At 32.1% G+C, this 21,527-nt stretch overlaps 1 pseudogene across 1 annotated transcript; it reads left to right on the top strand.

Annotated features, from left to right (window-relative positions):
- Positions 1 to 3,695: 3,695 nt before the first annotated feature.
- On the top strand, positions 3,696 to 21,438 carry LOC111281706 (serine/threonine-protein kinase BSK1-like; annotated as a pseudogene). Its single transcript, XR_016342006.1, has 9 exons — positions 3,696 to 3,707; positions 11,636 to 11,902; positions 11,997 to 12,131; positions 18,054 to 18,186; positions 18,279 to 18,383; positions 19,063 to 19,152; positions 19,448 to 19,634; positions 20,042 to 20,386; positions 20,732 to 21,438. The product of XR_016342006.1 is annotated as a serine/threonine-protein kinase BSK1-like (transcript).
- The last annotated feature ends 89 nt before the right edge of the window (positions 21,439 to 21,527 follow it).

Raw genomic sequence — 21,527 nt, 5'->3', positions numbered from 1 at the left:
TAGGAGCAATCAAATGACTGTTGTAAAGCTCCTTATATAATTCTGTATAAGTCATTAGAATTGGGTCAAATACAAGTTTCTCACGGGTAGTTCGTTGCTCCCGCGAATCACCAATGAGGTTAGTTGGGCGATTTTGAGGTCTTGGGGTAGGCTGAGTGTTTGGACTATACATGGTATTTTGAGGCCTATGAGAGGTTTGATATGTTTGGGGGTATGATGATTGTATAAATGGTTGGTATGGGTGAGGAAAAGTGTTATTTACAGTAGGGTAATATGGCAGATATCCTGGTGGTAAGTAAGGTTGATAGCCCTCAAATTACTATCTATCAAAGCTCACGGCCTGAGCTTCAGTTTCTTTCTTCTTCGGGATTCTCTTACTAGATGCTTCATTTCTTTTCAGCTTACCATTCTTGACGGTACTCTCAATAATTTCTCTTGAGATTATCATATCAGTAAAATTTTTTGTTATATTCCTTATCATATTTTTATAATAAAGAAGTTTCAAAGTGCTAACAAAAAGTACTATGGTCTCTTTCTCAATAAATGGAGGTTGTACCTTAGAAGCAATATCCCTCCATCTCTGGGCATACTCTTTAAAAGACTCGTTTACCTTTTTCTCCAGGTTTTGTAAAGATAAACGATCAAAAGCCAAATCGATAATGTGTCGATATTGACCGATGAAGTCATGAGCCATATCGCTCTAAGAACGAATGTGGGTCTTATCCAGCTGAACATACCACATGGCCGCTGAGCCTGTAAGGCTATCCTGAAAGACATGTATCAAGAGTTTTTCATCATGAGCATGAGCTGCCATCTTTCGGTAATACATGATGATGTGGGTTTTAGGGCACTTCGTACCATCATATTTTTCAAATTCGAGTACTTTGAACTTATAAGGAATAACCACATTGGGGACTAAGCAAAGCCCAGAAGCATCAACTGAACCATAAAAACCAAATCTTTTTACAGTCCGTAGCCTTTGTTCTAGCATACTAATCTTGAAGCTTTCTTGAGTTTCCACTCTTATCTTTTTTTTCTCTTTTTCTTTCAAATCATCTAGATCAAGAATTGGTTCTATTACCCTTTCAGTAAAGACAGAATTTCCATAGCTATTATAATGTCCTGGGTTGAAAATTGACGGTATTCCAGGATATGTTGGATATGTGAAGTGTTACGATAGAACCTTTTGAGCAGACTAGGCTTGAGAGGGGCTAAAACTTGAAAGATACAAAAGGTCAGCCACTTCTTGCAATGAGGAAACTTGTTGGCTTGTATTTTTTTTAACTCTTTTTCCCTTATTCAACTTATTGAGAGCATCCAAAATTTTGCTTAACTCACTTTCAATCTTCTCATATGCTTTTTTTATTTTTTCAAATCTGTGAGAATTTTTTTACTCCATTTATCTGGCTCTGGATCTTGTGTTGTATCGATGGGCAGGGTTCTCGTTAGATAGAGCTATCCTTGAACCTTAAGTACCATGTCTTAGAATTAGTAAATTTGTATGACTATCATATAGTTACTTTATGAATGAGAATGCAATGAATGAAAAATACATGTATGTAAAGAACATTTACCTCAAAAATGATATTCAACTAAAAGATTTCATTTATTTCAAAAAACTTTTATCTACAATGAGTTTATCATCCTAGAATTATAGCCATAAAATTGTTTGATCTGTTCATATTGGGCCTTAGCTTCTTCGATGAAATTCAATAGATGCTGTCCATGTTCTCCTACTGTGGTCATCATTTATTTTAATGCCTCTGTCTCTTCCACCATTTTTCTTACCTTGCATACCCTTTTACAAATTTAGGTCGTTAGGTGCTCAATGTATTTCTGTCTTCCTAAGTTCTCTCTCTTACCACACCAGACTTGGTATGATAATTCTCTATGTTTCCTAACTAATGTAGCAATGTGATCTCCTTGTTCATTTAACTTTTGCCTTAACATGCTCAAGTAACTATTTAGCATGTTATTCTCTGTCTATACTTCAATACTTTCTTCTTTCAATTCAGCATACTCTTGCTTCAATCTTGTATTTTTCTCAGTCAGCTCGACAATGGTTATCTCTTTGGCCCTTTCTTTCACACATAACCTTTTATGCTATTGGTGTAGCTTTGCTAGGTCTTCAATAGCTGTATCACGTACTCTAGCAATCTTATGAACTTTAACTTTATGACTTTTGGCTCTATTTTTCTATTGATCTTTTTCTTCTTGAAACTTCTGGATTTATTGCTTTAACTTACCATTTTCAGACTCAAATTCTTCTGTTGCAAGCTCTAATTCTGATAGTGTCTCTTTAAATTTTTTTTCTGTTGGTGGTTGAGAGATTTCATAAGTGAATACCATTTCTTATCTTTTTTTTGTTCTCCAAACCAAGTACCATGAGGTGACTTTATCAGTAAACGATTCAAAACTCACTTTTTAAGGATTTTTCCATGCTTTAATCATCTCATTCATCCTCTGAAATGCTTTAGGCTCATTGTAAAAGAAATCTAATTGATGAAGCCTATAAGTCATAGAAATGAACTGTTCTCCCCCAAATTACCTTCTCACTATGAGTGGTGAATAATTTGTCACTCCCCATAAACCCAAAAGTGGGAGCACTGTACTATCCCCACATTGATACAACATAGGCTTATGATTCATCTATGGGGCTAACCATCTCACCTTAACGTTGGTCAACCTTTGTAGGAAAGTTATCCATTCTTTTTTAGACTTTCGTTCTGACCACCCACTTTCACAAAATTCTTTGATCGGAGCATGATTACGAATATAAAGCTTCAAGAAAGTATCATTTCCCTGTTCAAAATGGCTTTTCATCCATAAGTATAATAACTGTATGCAACCTATGAAGCACCTTTCATTTCGACGACAATAACTCAAAGATCTGATAGTCTCTACTAATATTATCGTTGAGGGATTACAGCCATTGATTACACTCTTAAAGAAGTCCACCACCGCTATCTCAATATAACCTAAAACTTTTAAGAAGATCACCATTCCGTATACAGCCAAGGTAAATATATCAACCCCCGTTCTTCATTGGCATATTGCACCAAAAACTCATGAAAGAACTTCTAGGGTAGGCAAACTTGTTCTTGTTTCTTCTTTGTATGAGAATCCATAACTTTCTTGTCTATCCCCATGAGTTGAGCCAGACCTTTACGAAATCTTGACTTATGTTTTTTGACATATATCTTGTCAGGAGCCTTGAGGTGCAAACCCAGTAAAATAGAATATTCTTCAATGGTGGAAGTCATATCAGCTTCATTGAAGATGAAACACTTGTATGCAGGATCTCAGAATTATGTTGCAACTCTGATTAATTGATCATCCACTGCTACTGCTAGAAGGTGTGCTATATGATCGTGTCTCTGGTAAAATTACTCTTGTCTTGACGGGCTCATCTTCTTTCAGATATCAACCAACTCCTCTAGATTGTTCTATTTATGGAGGATAGACATTTCTTGAGACAGAGTAGAATCATACCCAATTGGCAAGCAATCTCTCATCTTTAGATGAATATTTTCTAACTGGGCCCTTACTTCGTTGGGCGTCTCATAAGGTGCTAATACAGATGAAAAATAAACTAGTCGTTCATTGGAGTCCATGAAAAAATTTGTTGAAGATCATCTTTTAAGCAAATGTTCTTTATGCAACTGTATGATATGAGCATGAACCAATGCAGAAGAATGGGAGAAAAGGTTAGTACACCCAGAAAAAATAAATAAATAAATAACTAAGTAAATTTAAACATCACACAGAAAAAGAGGAATGAACCCCATGCTTCTGGTCAAATCTAAAAGGGAAGAATAGTGGCTCTATCTATAGGTTAGGCACTTCTAAGGTTCACTATATATGGTTTAAGGTCAAAGTCTAAAGGTTCTCAAATTGCTCCTTACATCATTGTCCATCACAGCTAGTAAGGCACCCTAATCCTCACTCATTACAGGCTACTAGCGAAAAAGGTTCAATTTGAGTGAGAGTATTTTATTAGTTACTGCAGAGGCATTAGACCTCATGAAAGTAATAGGTACTTTACTCCCTTCTAGAAGGACGGAGCTCGGGTATAGAGCTTATGTTATGTACATACATATGAATGACATGATTAATAAAATAAATAAACATGAATGAATAATAACACATATATACAAAAAAATTTAATTTTATTAGGCTTTTGGATAACACAAATTTATTTACTGGCCTGACTCTCAGTGTCCCCAGTGGAGTCGCCAAACTGTCATAACATCTAGATCCGGAGATCTATCACTAGACATGGACTTGAATGAGTCGCTACCAATCTTTTTTTATCTAGGTACGATTGACCACCTAAAGAATCTGTCCTTTCAGGGAACACCTAAGTTTAAGGGTTCCTGAAAGAATAGATTCGGGTCTACTAACCAGAATATGGTTCGAAAGTTCGGTTACGTGTGAGGAAGGTTATAGCACACTCACAACGCCCATCAAAAGATGGTACCAACTTAATTTTATGTTATCCAATAAGCCTTAAAATTTTACCAAGTAATTAATTATTGAAAATTATTCTCAATTAACTCTAATACTTTTAGCAAAAAATTAAAAAAATTCTCTCACCTCAAGAGTATGCAAAAAAATTATTGTTTCACTTGCAGAGGCTCCATCGTCGGATTATTTAACATTAAAAAAAATTCAAAAGAAATAAAAAAGAAAAAAAATGATTGCTTTTGTACAAGGAAAAATTGATACTTTCAACTTTTTTCCAAAATATTTCTTTTGAAAACTTTAGTTTCGAAAAAAATTAATATTTTCAACTTTTCCTAAAAAAAAAAACACTTTTTTTTTGAAAATTTATTTTAAAAAAAAATTGATACTTTCAACTTTTCCTAAAAAAAAAACACTAAAAAAAAAACCCTTTTTTGAAAATTTATTCTTAAGAAAAATTGATACTTTCAACTTTTCCCTAAATATATATTTTTTTTGGAAAGCTTGTTTTCAAGAAAAATTGATACTTTCAACTTTTTCATAAAAATATTTTTTTTTAGATTTTATTTAAAGAAAATAAAATAATAAAATAAAATAAAGTGAAAATAAATAATAAAAAATAAAGAAAAGTAAAACAAAAATAAAAATAAAATAAAGATAAAAATAAAAGAATATTAAATAAACTTAATCTAATAATAAAAATAAATAAATAAATAAATAAATAAAATATATATAAAAAAATTTTTGGTATGACTCGGCTAACGGCTCGACTCGGCTTAAAGAATAAAAATGACTCAGAGAACGTGACTCGAAGTGTCAGCTCGGCTCGGCTAATGGCTCGGGGAGACAGATCACGCGCGGGTCGAAATCGGATCGACGTTCGGGTCGGGTCGGATCTTGACAAAACGCGCGGATCCTCTGGGTTACTTAACGCAGAAACGGCATCGTTTTGAGAGGGTATATAAGGCTGATTTTTTTGTTTTTTCAACAGACCGAGCCTCTTCCCTCTCTCTTTCTTCCTTTCTCTTCTCATCATTCTCTCTAGAATACCCGAAAAACTCCGATTGAATATTCACCAGATTCTGAAAATTTTCTTCAGAATTTGGGTTTTTTATCAGAAATTCACCGAAAAACTGATCGGTTTTTGAAAATGTTGTTGAAAACTGGAAAGTTGGCTGAAAACTTCAAACTTGACCGGAATAGTCATCGAAAAATTCAACCGAAATCTGGAATTTTCCAAAAATTCTCAGAAAAAAAAATCACAAAAATTCTTCTAAAATTTCTGCTGATTCCTAGAGCTGTTCTAAATGCACCAAAACCTTCCTAGCCTTTAAATCTTCTCTATGTCTCATTTTCTCTCAACCAATACTCTTTTTCTTTCTATTTTCAGTGTGTTTTTCCTTTGATCCTGAAGGTCCTTTTATAGGGATTGATCAGAAGAGTTTCTGATAAATCTCAACTCCTCTTTGGATCGAAATTCAATCATTGAATCCAATATGGACTCTGATTGAATCTCAATCTAATCTTCAGCCGAATAAATCAGAAAAAATAAAAAAAATCAAATAAAAATATTAATGAAAATAAATTAGATAAACCAAAAAATTAACAGATAAATTAAAATTAAATAATAGATAAATTATAACATATAATCAGTTAAATATATATAAATATTAACAATAATAATAATAATAATAAGGATATATATTAATAAATGTAGTAATAAATAAATAAATAATAAATACATAAGATAAAAATAAAAGAAAAAAATATATAAAAAAAATAATAACAATAATAAAAATGTAAATAAAATAAAAATAAAAAAAACAAAAATAAAATAAAATAAAAATGGGCTTAGCCATTTGGACCAGGCCCAATTGATCCGGGCCTGGACCAAATTGAGTGTCTACAAATATATAATATCTTTATATTAATAAATAATATTGTATTATTTATTTAATATTATTTATTTATTAATATAATATTATTTATTAACATATTATTTATTAATATAATACTTATATAATAAAAATATTATTTTATTAATATATTATTTGTAAATCATTGTAACGATTTAATTATAATTTTTATGAATAGTATCTGTGAGATAATAGTGTCAAATTATTTCCAAAAAACTAAAATATCATTTTTATATTTTAAAAAATTTTCAAAATTTTCTAAAATTTTGTTTTCAATTTTTAAAAGTAGAAGACAAAAATAACCTACCAAATGTATTTTTATTTTTAATTTTTAAAAAAATAAAAATAAATAAACGAATGCTTCCTAATACAAGTTGAATGAATTCATATGTGAATAATACAAAATTATGTATAAAAAATAAGTGTGTAAATGATAGATTAATATTCACAAATTATTCGGATTTGGTTCGAATAAAACTCGAATTTGATTTAATTAGTATCAAATCAAGTTCGAGCTCGAATAACTTGACTTATCAATCGAGCTAAGTTCTAGCATTCTTATACTCGGCTTAAGTTATTCGTGAGCTTAATTAAGTTTTTATATTTTAATATATTTTAATTGATAAAATATCTCGAATTCAAGTTTGAGCTCGAGTACTTTGAATTTGATTTAATTATTATTGAGTCGAGCTCGAGCTCGAGCTCGAATAGTTTGACTTATCAATCTAGCCAAGTTCTAGCATTCTTATACCCGACTTAAGTTGTTCACAAGCTTAATCGAGTTTTTATATTTTAATTAGTAAAATATCTCGAATTCAAGTTCAAACTCAAATACAAATAATCAAAATTTTGTCGAATATAAGAATTGGGCTTATTTTTATGTGTTAATCAAGCGAATTCGAATAACTCGACTTTTATCTTGAATCAAGCTTGAGTTAAAAAAAATTCGATCGAGTTTAAGTCGAGTTTCAAGCATTAAATTTGGAATCAAGCTTAAGTTCGAGTTTAATACTGTATTGGCTCAAACTCGATTGATTACACTCTTAATCAGAAATAAAGGACAAAACAAACCTTTTTTATTTAAATATTTATAAATATTCATCTTTTTTTCAATTTTTTTGGTCATTTTTTTAAATCTCTCGAAATTATATTTTATTTTTTAAAAAAAATCTAAACTCTTTTTTTTATATATTTTAAAATTACATTTTAAAATTTTATTTTATTTTTTGACATTAAAAAATATGAAAGTTTAATTTTATAAAAAATTTTAATTTTAATATTAAATATATTAAAATCAAAATTATTTTCTTAAATTTCTTAAAAATCAATATATAACAAATATTTTAAAACGAAGAGAGTAACTGTTTTACCTTTCATACTTCACGTAGTGAACAACAAAGAAGTATCAAGATTTTTTATAAGTACTTTTTTTTTTTTAGTTAAAACTCATACAACAAGTTTTAAACATGAAACAATTTTTAAGGAATGGTTTTATGATATGGTTTTTATTTATAATAACATTGTCTATAATTGCTTTTACCCGATCTATTTTTAGATTTAGAGTATTTATGAATATTTTCAAAAATTAAAAAATTAAAAAAAATTAAAACATTTTCAAAGTTGTTTCATAAACACTTCAAAAATTAATAAATAAAAAAAATTGAAAATTTTTTTTCTCTAAACATTTTCAAAATTCATCGTCAGCTTTTTATACATATTATAAGTGAACAATTTAAACAATCTTGAATTCACCACTAACCTTTACTAAGTTAACAATTTTTGTTTATGGGACAACTTCAAACAATTTTTTAAGGAGTATTATTTTTATAACGTTAGCTTCTTCATTGTAACAAGAACTTCTCTAAAGTTAATATATAATACACCTAATTATTGGAAATATTTTAAAATGAAGTACTAGTAATAGATATTTCGAGGATGCATCAATTATAATTTTTTCAGGTTTTTTGTTACTTATTAATTTATTATTCATTGTACTATAATTTAATATAATTTTTCATTATTAAAATTTTTATATATATGTGGAAAATTTGAGTAATATCATAAGAGCATGTTTTTAATTTTTTGATGGCATGAGAAAATTTTTTTTTATATAAATTTCGATGATTGCTTTTTATATGTAGTTGATACAATAATTTATTCTCAAATTTGAATTTTAATTTAATGATTTTTTTTTAAATAATTTTAGACTTTGGTTGATTGTGCTTAATTTTTTACTTTAATTAATGGAATATACTGAAAATTTGAATAGATAAATTTTTTTTTTTTAACAATTAAAAAGAAAAGTGATAGCATTGTATTCAATTTTCTATGTAATAATTTTTTTAAAAATTGAGATCAAATTACTTATAAAAAATTAATGATGATATATTTTTAAAAGATCTGAACCATGTAGCATAATTTTTCTTGCTTGGTGGAGAATATATGCTTAATCTCTTCTTATATTCTCATTAAACCCAATTAGAGCCAAACAATGACTCGTTTAAGTATCTAAAAACAAATTGAGGAGAATTACATGAAAATAGTTCAATAATAGGTGTCTTGTAAAATAATAGTCCAACCAAAACAAAGAACAATAATGAATATAATTTAACTTCATAAGCTTTTGATTAATTGCTCGGGAAAAAGACTTGAATAAAAATTTTTAATTGAGTTTTGTAAAATTTTTTATTAAAAATTGTTTAATAAAAATTAAAATTGAAAATCAAAGTTAGTAAATTGATAGAGTTCAATGAAAAATCAATAATATATTAAAAAAAATTAAAAATATTGTTTTAATTTAAATTTGATGAGTACTTATTTAACGGTAAAAACTATTTTAAAATTTTTACTAAAAATATCTATTTAAAAAGAAAAATTATTTGATACACTGATAATGAGTTTTTTTTTTAACTGTATAAGTGAGGTTAAAATGGTGATACATGTGTAACCTTTTTTGTAAATTAATTTTTTTAAACTTTTTAAAATATATATAAGAGACTTGTCACCATTTTAACCCTACTTGTGGAGTTAAAAAGCTTCACTATCAGTGTATTTGATAATTTTTCATCTAAAAAAAATTAAATTTGATTATTATTTTTTAAAAATTTACACATCATATATATAATAACATACATGATTACCTAATAAGATTTGTTGATGTATATGCTTATGTGGATAATTTTTCTTTTGGACACATAAAAAAATTTCTAAAATTTCTCTTCATAATAACACATAAGATATTTTCTAATTTTATATTGTTTATAAAAAATATATATTTCACACATTATTGAATTATCCAAAATTTAAATGAAAAACCAATTTAGATTTAAAATAATTAAATAGATAAAATTATTTTTTGGGTAAGATTTTATTTAAATAAGTAAAATTAATTCTTATTTTTATTTATGGATTAAGTAAAAATATTTAAAAAATCATTTGTTATCTAAATCTTTTAAGATATATTTATTTGAAAAATTTTTAATTATTCAAAGTTTTTCTTTCTATTGAAAAAAAAATCATCTTTATCTATCAAATATACCTTTAGATGTATCTTAAAGGTAGTATTATAAATAAAAATTATAAATACAATCAAATATTTTCAACATAATATATTTTCATACTAAAAATTAGTAATAGATAAATCAATCAAATAAAACTAATATATATTGAGTTGAATTACAGTCACACAAGATGAGATTTAATTAAAGATTTTTTTTATTAATTTAAATCAAAGTGTATACATAAGCTCTTATTGAGTTATGAAAATAAAAGGAAATTAGATGAACATATAATAGACATTATTGGACAAAAACAAAAAATGACCTCAAGAGTGGTCAAAGCAAACATATATAGAAATTAAATAATTTATTTTTAAAACTCTCATTAAAATTTCATGATAAATATGCACTACTTATTTTTATTTTAAAATAATAAGGGCAATAATATATTTTTAAAATTATTTTTTTAATGATTTAGATATATATTTTTTTAAAATTTAAAAATATCAAATATAATTTTATCTTAATAAATTTCATGATAATCTTTTATTATTTAAAAAAAAACAAATTTAATCTCCTCATAATTTATAAATGATTCCTTGATATCTTAATTCATTAACATCAATTTGATTTTTTTGTCATTGTTCTCCACTTTTATGTGTTCTTTCTTTTCTTTCTATATTAAGGAATAAAAACACAAACAAGAATCAGGTAAAGCATAACTAATTGAACTGAAGAATTTACACTACCAGCGTCTAATACCATATATAATCTGATTATAATATGATAATTTAAAAGTTGTTCTATGCTTAAACTTACTTTAAGAATCCACAAAGTAAATATGGAGTTTTTCCATACCCACATACAGTGATTCCTTCACAACCTTGAAGAGTTTGTTCAAGCTTTATCATAATAATTAACACTTTCAAATTTATTTTTGAACAATTAAGTAAAAATAATTTTTTAATTCATAGACAAGAGAAGTTGGAGATGATGTAAATTAAACAAAATTAATTTGAAGTGATAAGACTTTTAGTTTTTATGTTAATATTTTAGTGTATTTAATAATATTATTTACAATATTTTTGGGATGTTTTTTCTTCTTCTAATATTATTTGTAGTGTATTTTAAAAATTTTTAATTTAAAATTTTATTTTTATTATAATTTGATATCTTAATTATATTATTTATATTTTACATATATTTTAAACGTGTAAATGATTAAATAATATTAATTTATATAATATTTTTATTTAAATAAAATAAAGATACCTGATAACAAATTAGTTTGATCTATATAACAATATTTTTCAATTTTTCAATTGTAATTTCCCATTTAAATTTTTATTAAATTATTTTTAATAAAAAATTTTGCCCAGTTTTTCCATAGACCGGGAAGTACGTAGAACAGTGACTACAACTATAAAGATCACTGTCTTAGGGTTGAAAATGATTAACTCATTTATGGCCGAACAAATTTAACATTGTAGTAGGAAAGCTAGCTAGCAGAGTAGCATCGCCCCAAAGACAGGAAAAAACCTGAAACAAAAACCCATGTCTTTCTTTGTCGCATGATTCTGTTCTGAAAAGTAAAAGAAAGCTTCAATCAAACTGAAAAAAGAAAAAAAAAACTGAATTATGGGTTGTTGTGAATCATATTCTCTAACAGAGACCCACCCAGAAAACGACCAGACTCAGCAACAACAACAGAAGCCATGCAACCATAACCAATCAGGTTCAGAAAACGACCAGACTTAGCAACAACAACAGGAGTCATGCAACCATAACCATTCAGGTTCGGCTGTTGGACCCTACCCGTTTGCTGCTAACGGAGTCCCTTCTTTTTCGGAGTTCTCTTTGGCTGACCTCAAAGCAGCCACCAATAATTTCAGTTCAGATGACATAGTTTCTGAAAGCAGGGAAAAAGCTCCTAACCTTGTTTATAAAGGTCGTTTACAAAACCGGAAATGGATCGCTATTAAGAAGTTTGCTAAGACTGCTTGGCCTGACGCTAAACAGTTTGCGGTGTTGTTATTGTTATTATTATTATTATTTGGTTTATTGCTTTTTTTGGGTTTTTAGTGAGATATTTGAAGTGCGGTTTTGTGGATTTGGTTAGGAGGAAGCATGGGGAGTAGGGAAGTTGAGACACAGGAGGCTGGCAAATTTGATAGGGTACTGCTGTGATGAAGGTGAAAGGCTGCTTGTTGCTGAGTACATGATTAATGATACTTTGCTAAGCATTTGTTTCATTGTCTGTTCTAATTCTCTTTTAACTTGAAGAAATCCTTATCTTTTTTTTAAATGTTTTTTATTGTTCCATTTTTTAATTTCTTGCTCATGTTAAGACGTGTGAAACCTAGTTATTATCCTGACTAACTTTTCTTCCGAAGAATAAATATGCGGATGGACTTAGTTATGTCACATATATAATTTGATTGCCCTTATATTTAAAGGACTGTTAGTTTAAGGTTTGCGAAATCATGCTTTGTAATCTCTTTTTCTTCATAGTGAAATTCTGTAGTGGTTGCAAAATGGACGTAGCTATTCTCATGTTGAGAGTGAATAATGTTAGGAAAATGGGGTCCAGTCCCATGTAAGTGGTTTTGGACCAAGTAAAGACCATGGGCCTTGATCTTTTATTTTATACAGAGCCCTAGCTACTTAATAAAAAAGAGGTGGGGTTGTTTTATGTGTGTGTCGACAACCAAGCAGAGAAAGAAGAAAAGCCAGGAAAAGCAAAGAGAGAAAAAGGAGAAGGGAGAGTTGGTTAAACGGAAGTCGATCCGTGGTCCGATTGAGTTGGAACCTTGTCAGGAGGTTTATGATTCAGAGTTATACATTCTGAACGGTGAAGATCGGGTTTGAAGCTCTCTAGGAACAAATCCAGGGTGTATTTGTTGAGTCACTTATTTGGTGAGATTTCTCCAATTGTTTCTCTAGTTGTTGATTAGCTCTAGTTTTAGCTAGAGAAGAACTTTGTATAACTATTATTTGATAGTGAAGATTTTTCTGGTGGCCCGTGGTTTTTTTTCCTCTACACTGGAGGGTTTTCCACGTAAATCTTGGTGTGCTTTATTTTTCCTGCGCATTTGATTATTGATTGTTGTCTATTGCTTCTGTATTGTTGTGATTATTGCTTCAGGCGCAACAAGTGGTATCAGAGCGAGGGTTATTTTGAAACATCGATACAGAAGCATCCTAGGATAGAAGTAAATTCTGTTTGAGATCATAGAGGGTGATACAGGTTCCATGATAAAATTGACAGCATCGAATTATTCAATTTGGAAGCCTATGATGGAGGATTATCTATACTGTAAAGATTTGTATGAGCCAGTATTGGGTGATTCGGCTAAACCAACAGATATGAAAGATGAAAGCTGAAAGAAGCTAGGTAGAAAGACGCTGGCTACAATCAGAAAATGGGTTGATATCAGCGTGTTCCATCATGTAGCGCAGGAGTCAGATGCTCACATTGTTTGGGAAAAATTGGCAGCATTGTATGAGAGAAAAACATGTATGAATAAAGTTATGCTTGTTAAAAAGATTGCAACTTTACAATACAGGGATGGACGATCTGTTACAGAGCACTTGAGTGATTTTTAAGATATATTTAATCGGATGACTACTATGGAGCTTAAAATGGATGATGAAATGAAGGCATTATTTCTTTTGGGTTCATTGCCAGACAGCTGGAATACTCTAGTTGTGACTGTTCTTAATTCAGCTCCTGATTATAAGGTGACATTGGAGATGGTAAAGGACAGTATGCTTAATGAAGAAGCGAGGCGAAAAGATGTAGACCCTGGGAATCAAGCTCTGGTCACAGAGAACAGGGGTAGAAACATCGACAGAGGTCAGGACTCAAAAGGCCGTGGTAAGTCTAAACATAGATCCAAATCTAGAGGTAAAGTGAAGTGTTTCCATTGTGGTAAGGTGGGTCATATAAAACAAAATTGTAGAATCTTGAAGCAAGAGCGAAAAGATGAGAAAGGCAAGAGTTCAGATGATGGCAATGTTGCAGCAGTGAATTCAGATAGTGATTCAGTTACTTTGATTTGTACACATGGTGATTGTAATCATGTTAGTGATCCCGGCATTGAGTGGATAGTTGACACAGGAGCGGCATATCATTGTGTTCCTAAGAGAGAGTTGTTTACAACTTACAAAGCAGGAGACTTTGGTTGTACCAAGATGGGAAACAAGAGTGTGTCGCAGATTGTTGGGATTGGTGATATTAGTGTACAAACTAGTACAGGCTGCATGTTGACTTTAAGGGATGTCAGACACATTTCAGATATGAGAATGAACTTGCTTGCTATTAATGTCCTTGATAAGGAGGGATATGAAAGCCGACAAAAGAATGGACAGTGGAAGCTTCTCAAAGGATCTATGGTAGTTGCAAGGGGAAAACTATGCTGCACAATGTATAAGACATGGATGCAATTGAACGGTAACCAAGTAAATACCGTTGAAAATGATGCTTCAGCAAACTTGTGGCACAAGAGGCTGGCACACATGAGTGAAAAAAGGTTACAGGTTTTGGCAAGGCACTCTCTCATTCCCTTGACCAAAGGTATGTATCTCGATTCATGTGATTATTGTTTGTTTGATAAGCATCATAGAGTTTCTTTTCGTAAAAGTTTTCAGAGAAAAGAAAATAGATTGAAATTAATTTATTCTGACGTATGTGGTCCCATTGAGGTTGAGTCATTAGGTGGTAGCAGATATTTTGTTACTTTTATTGATGATGCTTCACGTAAGACTTGGGTGTATATGTTGAAATATAAAAGTCAGGTACTGTAGTATTTTCAAAAATTTCATGCCATGGTTGAAATGATGACAGGGTTACCCTTGAAGTGTATTAGAACTGATAATGGTGGGGAATACACATCTAAAAGCTTTGAAGAGTATTGCTCAAAGCATGGGATCAGGCATGAGAGGACAGAACCTGAAACACCGCAGCATAATGATATAGCTGAAAGAATGAATCGCACCATTGTGGAAAAAGTCAGATGTATGTTGAGGATGGCAAAATTACCAAAGCCATTCTGGGGTGAAGCAGTCAACACAGCTTGTTATTTACTTAACAGGTCACCATCAGTTCCTTTGGGCTTTGACATTCCAGAAAGAGTGTGGACAGGAAAAGATGCTTCATACTCTCACTTGAAAATTTTTGGGTGTAAAGCATTCATGCATGTGCCGAAGGAGCAGAGATCAAAGCTTGACAGTAAAGCTACACAGTGTGTGTTTGTAGGATATAGTGATGAGTAATTTGGCTACAGGGTATGGGATCCAGTAAAGAGAAAGACAGTCAGAAGCAGAGATGTGGTCTTTCATGAAAAAGAAACCATAGCAGACCTTGAGAAAAATGAGAAGACTACACGAGTTACTGTTGAGTGTGATGTTTCAACACCGACAGAGATTTCACAGGAAAGAGCCACAGATGGTGAAAATGAGCCAGAAACAGAACTTGGGGATATGGATGAGCCAGCTACAGTTGGTGATGAGCCAGATGCTATAGTTTTGAGCAGGGGGAGCAATCCTCTCTACCTGAGAGTGTTGAGCAGGGGGAGCTACCTTCGGCATCAAGTGATGTAGAGTCTCAGCCTAGGAGATCTACTAGAGAGCGCAGGCCATCTACCAGGTATCCAAGTTTAAATTTTATTTTAGTTACCAGTGAAGGGGAGCCAGAAAGCTTTCAAGATGTGCAGGCTACTCCGGATAGAGAGCACTAGTTAAAAGCAATGAAAGAAGAGATGGAGTCATTGTGAAAGAATGGTACTTATGATCTTGTTAAACTTCCAACAGGGAAGAGGCCATTAAAGAATAAATGGGTGTTCAAGTTGAAAAAGGATGGTGACAAACTAGTGAGGTACAAAGCTCGATTGGTAGTAAAAGGTTTTTCTCAGAAACCAGGCATCGATTTTGATGAGATTTTTGCTCCAGTTGTAAAAATGAGTTCTATTCGAGTGGTACTGGGATTGGCAGCTAGTTTGAATCTTGAGCTTGAGCAACTTGATGTTAAAACTGTATTTTTGCATGGTGATTTGCAGAAGGATATTTATATGAATCAGCCTGAGGGTTTTGAAGTGAAAGGGAAAGAGCACTTAGTTTGCAAATTGAAGAAAAACTTGTATGGCTTGAAACAAGCTCCGTGACAGTGGTACAAAAAATTTGATTCTTTTATGGTGAGTCATAGCTATAAAAGAACAGCAACGGATTCTTGTGTGTATATTAAACAATTCCCTAATGGTAACTTCATTATCCTATTATTATATGTTGATGATATGTTGATTGTAGGACAAGATGCTAGTATGGTTTGCAGGTTGAAAGAACAATTGTCTAAGTCTTTTGATATGAAAGATTTAGGTCCAGCAAAGCAGATTCTTGGTATAGACATTATCCGGGATAGGAGAGCTGGAAAGCTGTGGTTGTCATAGGAAAAGTATGTTGAACGAGTGCTTGGTAGATTCAACATGTAACATGCTAAATCAGTTAGTAGTTCACTTGCCAACCATTTTCACCTAAGTAAGAAATCTTGTCCAGTGTCTAAGGAAGAGCAACTAGCTATGTCTAGTATTCCTTATTCTTCTGCAGTCGGTTCTTTAATGTATCTTATGGTTTGTACAAGGCCTGACATTGCTCATGCAGTTGGTGTAGTGAGCAGATTTTTTTCTAATCCAAGAAAGGTTCACTGGGAAGCAGTGAAATGGATTTTTAGATATTTGAGGGGTACCTCAAAAATGTGCTTGACTTATGGAGTTTCACAACCAGTTCTAGAAGGGTTTACTGATGCTGACATGGCAGGCGATCTTGATGGTAGGAAATCTACTTTAGGATATTTGTTCACTTTTGCAGGAGGAGCTGTATCTTGGCAGTCTAAGTTGCAGAAGTGTGTTGCTTTGTCAACTACAGAGGCTGAGTATATTGCAGCAACTGAAGCATGTAAAGAAATGCTTTGGATGAAACGTTTTCTTCTTGAATTAGGGTTGAATCAGAAAGAGTATGTGGTATTTTGTGATAGCCAGAGTGCTTTAGATTTGAGTAAGAATACCATGTACCATGCTAGAACAAAGCACATTGATGTTAGATATCATTGGTTACGTTCAGTGATTGAAGAACAGCAGATGCTATTGAAGAAAGTCCATACTGATAAAAATGTGGCAGATATGTTGACTAAGATACTTCCCAGGGAAAAACTTGAGCTTTGCAGTAACTTGGCCGGAATGAGTTCCCTGGCCAAGGTAAGTTCCAAATGAAACTGCTATGGTGATGAATCTCCTCCTAATGGGGCTGGAGGGGGAGATTGTTAGGAAAATGGGGTCCAGTCCCATGTAAGTGGTTTTGGACCAAGTAAAGGCCATGGGCCTTGATCTTTTATTTTATACAGAGCCCTAGCTACTTAATAAAAAAGAGGTGGGGTTGTTTTATGTGTGTGTCGACAACCAAGCAGAGAAAGAAGAAAAGCCAGGAAAAGCAGAGAGAGAAAAATGAGAAGGGAGAGTTGGTTAAACGAAAGTCGATCCGTGGTTCGATTGAGTTGGAACCTTGTCAGGAGGTTTATGATTCAGAGTTATACATTCTGAACGGTGAAGATCGGGTTTGAAGCTCTCTAGGAACAAATCCATGGTGTATTTGTTGAGTCACTTATTTGGTGAGATTTCTCCAATTGTTTCTCTAGTTGTTGATTAGCTCTAGTTTTAGCTAGAGAAGAACTTTGTATAACTATTATTTGATAGTGAAGATTTTTCTGGTGGCCCGTGGTTTTTTTTCCTCTATACTAGAGGGTTTTCCACGTAAATCTTGGTGTGCTTTATTTTTCCTGCGCATTTGATTATTGATTGTTGTCTATTGCTTCTGTATTGTTATGATTATTGCTTCAGGCGCAACAAATAACTGTAAATCTCTCAGGTTGAGAGTGTACTATAAATCTCGTGTGTTTCAATTTTGTTTTAATTTCTTGCTAATTTATTGAGTTCCTGTAATCTGTACGGAACTTATAGTATGTGTTACAGGTAGATTTTTCTTTGTAAGTTTGATATACGTGATGATATTCGCGATAATATTCTTTGATTGTTTTTGTTTTGTTAGTTAAATATTTCTCGGTTTATAATATACCTGGACATTTCTGTTTATCACAGACTAAATTTTAGTATTTGTTCACATTATACAGGGGAAAATCAAACCATTGAGTGGGCAACGCGTTTAACAGTAGGTTTCTGCATTGCTGAAGCTTTAGACATTCTAGTAGTGAGGGCCGTCCATTATACCATGATTTAAATGCATACAGAGTTATTTTTGATGAGGTATTGGTCTCTTGAATTTAGGGTTGCTTATTATGAAAAATAATAACTATCAGTTAGGGCAGTAATTGATGTCTTTATATTGGATTTTGTAGGATGGTGATCCACGTCTTTCCTGTTTCGGCCTGATGAAAAATAGCTGGGATGGGCAAAGTTATAGTAGAACTAATGTTGCCTACAGACCTCCTGAGTATCTAAGAAATGATTATTACTTTGCTAGTTGATTTATTTCTAGTGGTTACTTTTTACTTTCCTAAAATACTTACTTTATTCTTCTTCTTGTCCAAATATAAAGGGATTTACCTGTTACTCATCTCTGGAATTTCCTCTGGTTCTCACTAATGTTACTCTATGTAATTGGTGTATCTCACATCCATTAGTTTGCTTCAATTTCTTGCATGTTTTCCCAGTAAAAGACTTCTCTTCCTTTGTGTTTCATTCTGATGTTCTTCAAACAAGTTTGAGTAAACTATATGAATGATTTTAGGTTACCAACTTTGGCAGACTTCCTGTTGTATCAACAGTCACTGTTGCAACTTCTAGAGATCTTTGTTTGTTTCTCAGTTTCTGAGGCAAAAACTTGGTTAGTATTTTTCATAGATCATACGAACAGGGAATGCAGGCCAGGCTTTTATGTAAATGGATTCTGGTGTTAATTTGTTAATTGGTTATTGGTGTTTGCAAAGATAAGTTGAGTTGTTCCGATCTTTCTACTATAGCATGTAAAAATCATTTCTATATGTTTGATTACTTGTTTATCTGTCATTGTATTGTGCTGAACTATTTTGTACTGTTATATGATGTATGAGAACTGTTTTCTCTTTTCACTGAAATTTGTCGAACTTATGCTTCTTTGTCATTGCCACAATTTTGTATATTGTAGGGAGAGTCACCCCTGAAATCGTTATTTACAGCTTTGGCACTGTTCTTCTTGATTTGCTAAGTGGGAAGCGCATCCCTCCTAATCATGTAAGTGGATTTAATTGGCTTACATTTGGGGTAAAGGGGATGCAGAAATAGTATTCTGTAGTTATCTTATGGGCATTTGAACGATAACTTGCTTTTCAAATTGAGTTCATGAGGTTTAAATGCTCTACTGTAATTTACAGTTTCTGATTAGTTTTGAAATCTTGTACCTACCAAACTTCACTATTCCATTTCAAGAGCAGCTTGTCTTATGTCTTTACCTGTTCTAGTACAAGACAGTATTCATCTTAAAGGATACATACTTTGGTTTTATATTGATTGCTGTGCATGTTTGCAGGCACTCCATATGATCGGAGGTAAAAACTTCACTCTTCTCATGATTCAAATTTAGAGGGAAATTTTTCTACAGTGGAGGAGGCAACTGTGGCTGTTGGCCTTGCCTCTCAATGTTTGCAATATGAACCCAGGGAGCGGCCCAGCACGAAGGACCTTGTTGCCACGCTCCATTGCAAACCGAACCTGATGTAAAGAACTTTGCTGCTTTTACCTATTCAATTTCATACTCATTTATTCTTTCTTTATTGGTGAGCCAAAGATTTGGGACCAGGAGGTTCCATCTATTCCCTTTAGTTAAGAGTTGAAAACTTTTCACATGTATGGTTTCTGCAGTAATTAAAATCACTGAATGCCCCTAGATCTGATAAAGAAAATGATGTGCCATATCAGAGTCGTCGCAGATACTTAAAGGTCTTACTGTATCAATGCTTCTACACATGCTTCACCTTTGCTACCGTTACCTTGAACTGTCCAAAAGTTAAAAAATGATATGGAGTCAATTACATTACATTTGTTACCTGGTGGCTTGGTTTTGAAGATCAGAAGTGCATGTTTTTCTTTTTAGATTCTGATTATTGTATCTCCCGGTTTGCAGGTTCCATCTTATGTCGTGCATGGAATCTCAAAGTATGAGGAAGCTCCACTTTCACCGATGGGTGAGACCTGTTCACGACTTGACCTCATTGCAATTCATCGGATATTAGTGATGAATCACTACAAGGATGATGAAAGGACAAATGAGGTGAATAACACATTTGAGTGTATCCTTCAATCCATTTTCTCTAGTCTTTTGCTAAGAAGTCTATATAATTGCGGATTGCTTCAGTTATCTTTCGAAGATTGGATCCAGCTGATGAGAGATATGCTTAAGGTTATGAAGCGAGGGGACCATGCATTCTGTAATAAAGATTTTAAAACCGCCATTGACTGCTATTCCCAGGTTTAACTTTAAGACTTTTAACGTGTCTAGAAGTTTATGTTCTTTGGTAGAGAATTTGTCCATGATGCTATCTTGCTAATTTATTGTTTTGACATTCCAATAGTTCTGGGACAATTGATATTGTAAATTTGTGTTTACCACAGATCAGTTATCATAGTATCAAGCAGCTATTCCTGACCAAAATGACCTTTTATGTAATTGAAGTTACATGCTATAAGTTGACTCTCTTGAGCATCCGACTAATACTCATGCTGTAATGAGAGACAAATGTTAAACAAACCTAAACTATTATTAAACCTCTTGAGTTGGGAGGAAGCCTTATGGTTACTTTTTCTTTCTATGCAGTTTATAGATGCTGGAACCAAGGTCTACCCGACTGTTTATGTTCGGCGGAGTCTGAGCTATCTATTTTGTGATCAACCAAATGTTGCCCTTGCAGACGCAATGCGGGCGCAATTTGAGAAGCCTAAGTGGCCCACGGTCTTCTACATGCAGTCAGTTGCCCTTGCCAAACTAGACATGCATAAGGATGCGTAGACATGTTGAATGAAGCTGCTGAACTTGAAGAAAAGAAGCAACGAGGTATGAAAAGATCATGAGAAGAAAATTTAGTATTGATTCTACTCCCCTCAAAGTTTTGTGTACAAAGCTGAGCTTGAAATTGAATTTCAAAACTGAAATTGTATGAAATAGCAAAGAATGTGCATTTAATTATCTTTGTTTTTCCTCCTAATTCCAAATTTCAAGTTTGCACGAGCGGCATTGCAGTCCTGTTTTTCTCTTATCTGCAACCTGTATTTTCTTGTGGTTGTTTTCTGAATAGAAATTATTCAAAATTTAGCACGAGTGGCACTGGAATCTTGTACCCCATAAGGCATTTCTCAGCCTGATATGTAGGATCATTTTTGCATGACCAAATATTGAGTAGATGTTTGATCTGCAATTACACTTTCTGGAAAATTTATTAAATCTGCGCAACTATACAAAACGGATTGAACAGGAAGATGGTAGTTTGTTGCATGAGAGGGGACAGGGGTCTCAGTGCCACTCTTGCACAATAATTAGGCATCATTTCTGTTAAAAAAAAACGTGTTAGCTCATCATGTTGTATATAATTAAACTGATTTCAGAATTTGAAAAA

Source organism: Durio zibethinus, chromosome 5 (assembly GCF_047325235.1).
Source record: "Durio zibethinus cultivar Kanyao isolate XHJ-2024 chromosome 5, ASM4732523v1, whole genome shotgun sequence".
Classification (NCBI taxonomy): domain Eukaryota; kingdom Viridiplantae; phylum Streptophyta; class Magnoliopsida; order Malvales; family Malvaceae; genus Durio; species Durio zibethinus.
This window is presented reverse-complemented; position numbering and strand designations above follow the sequence as displayed.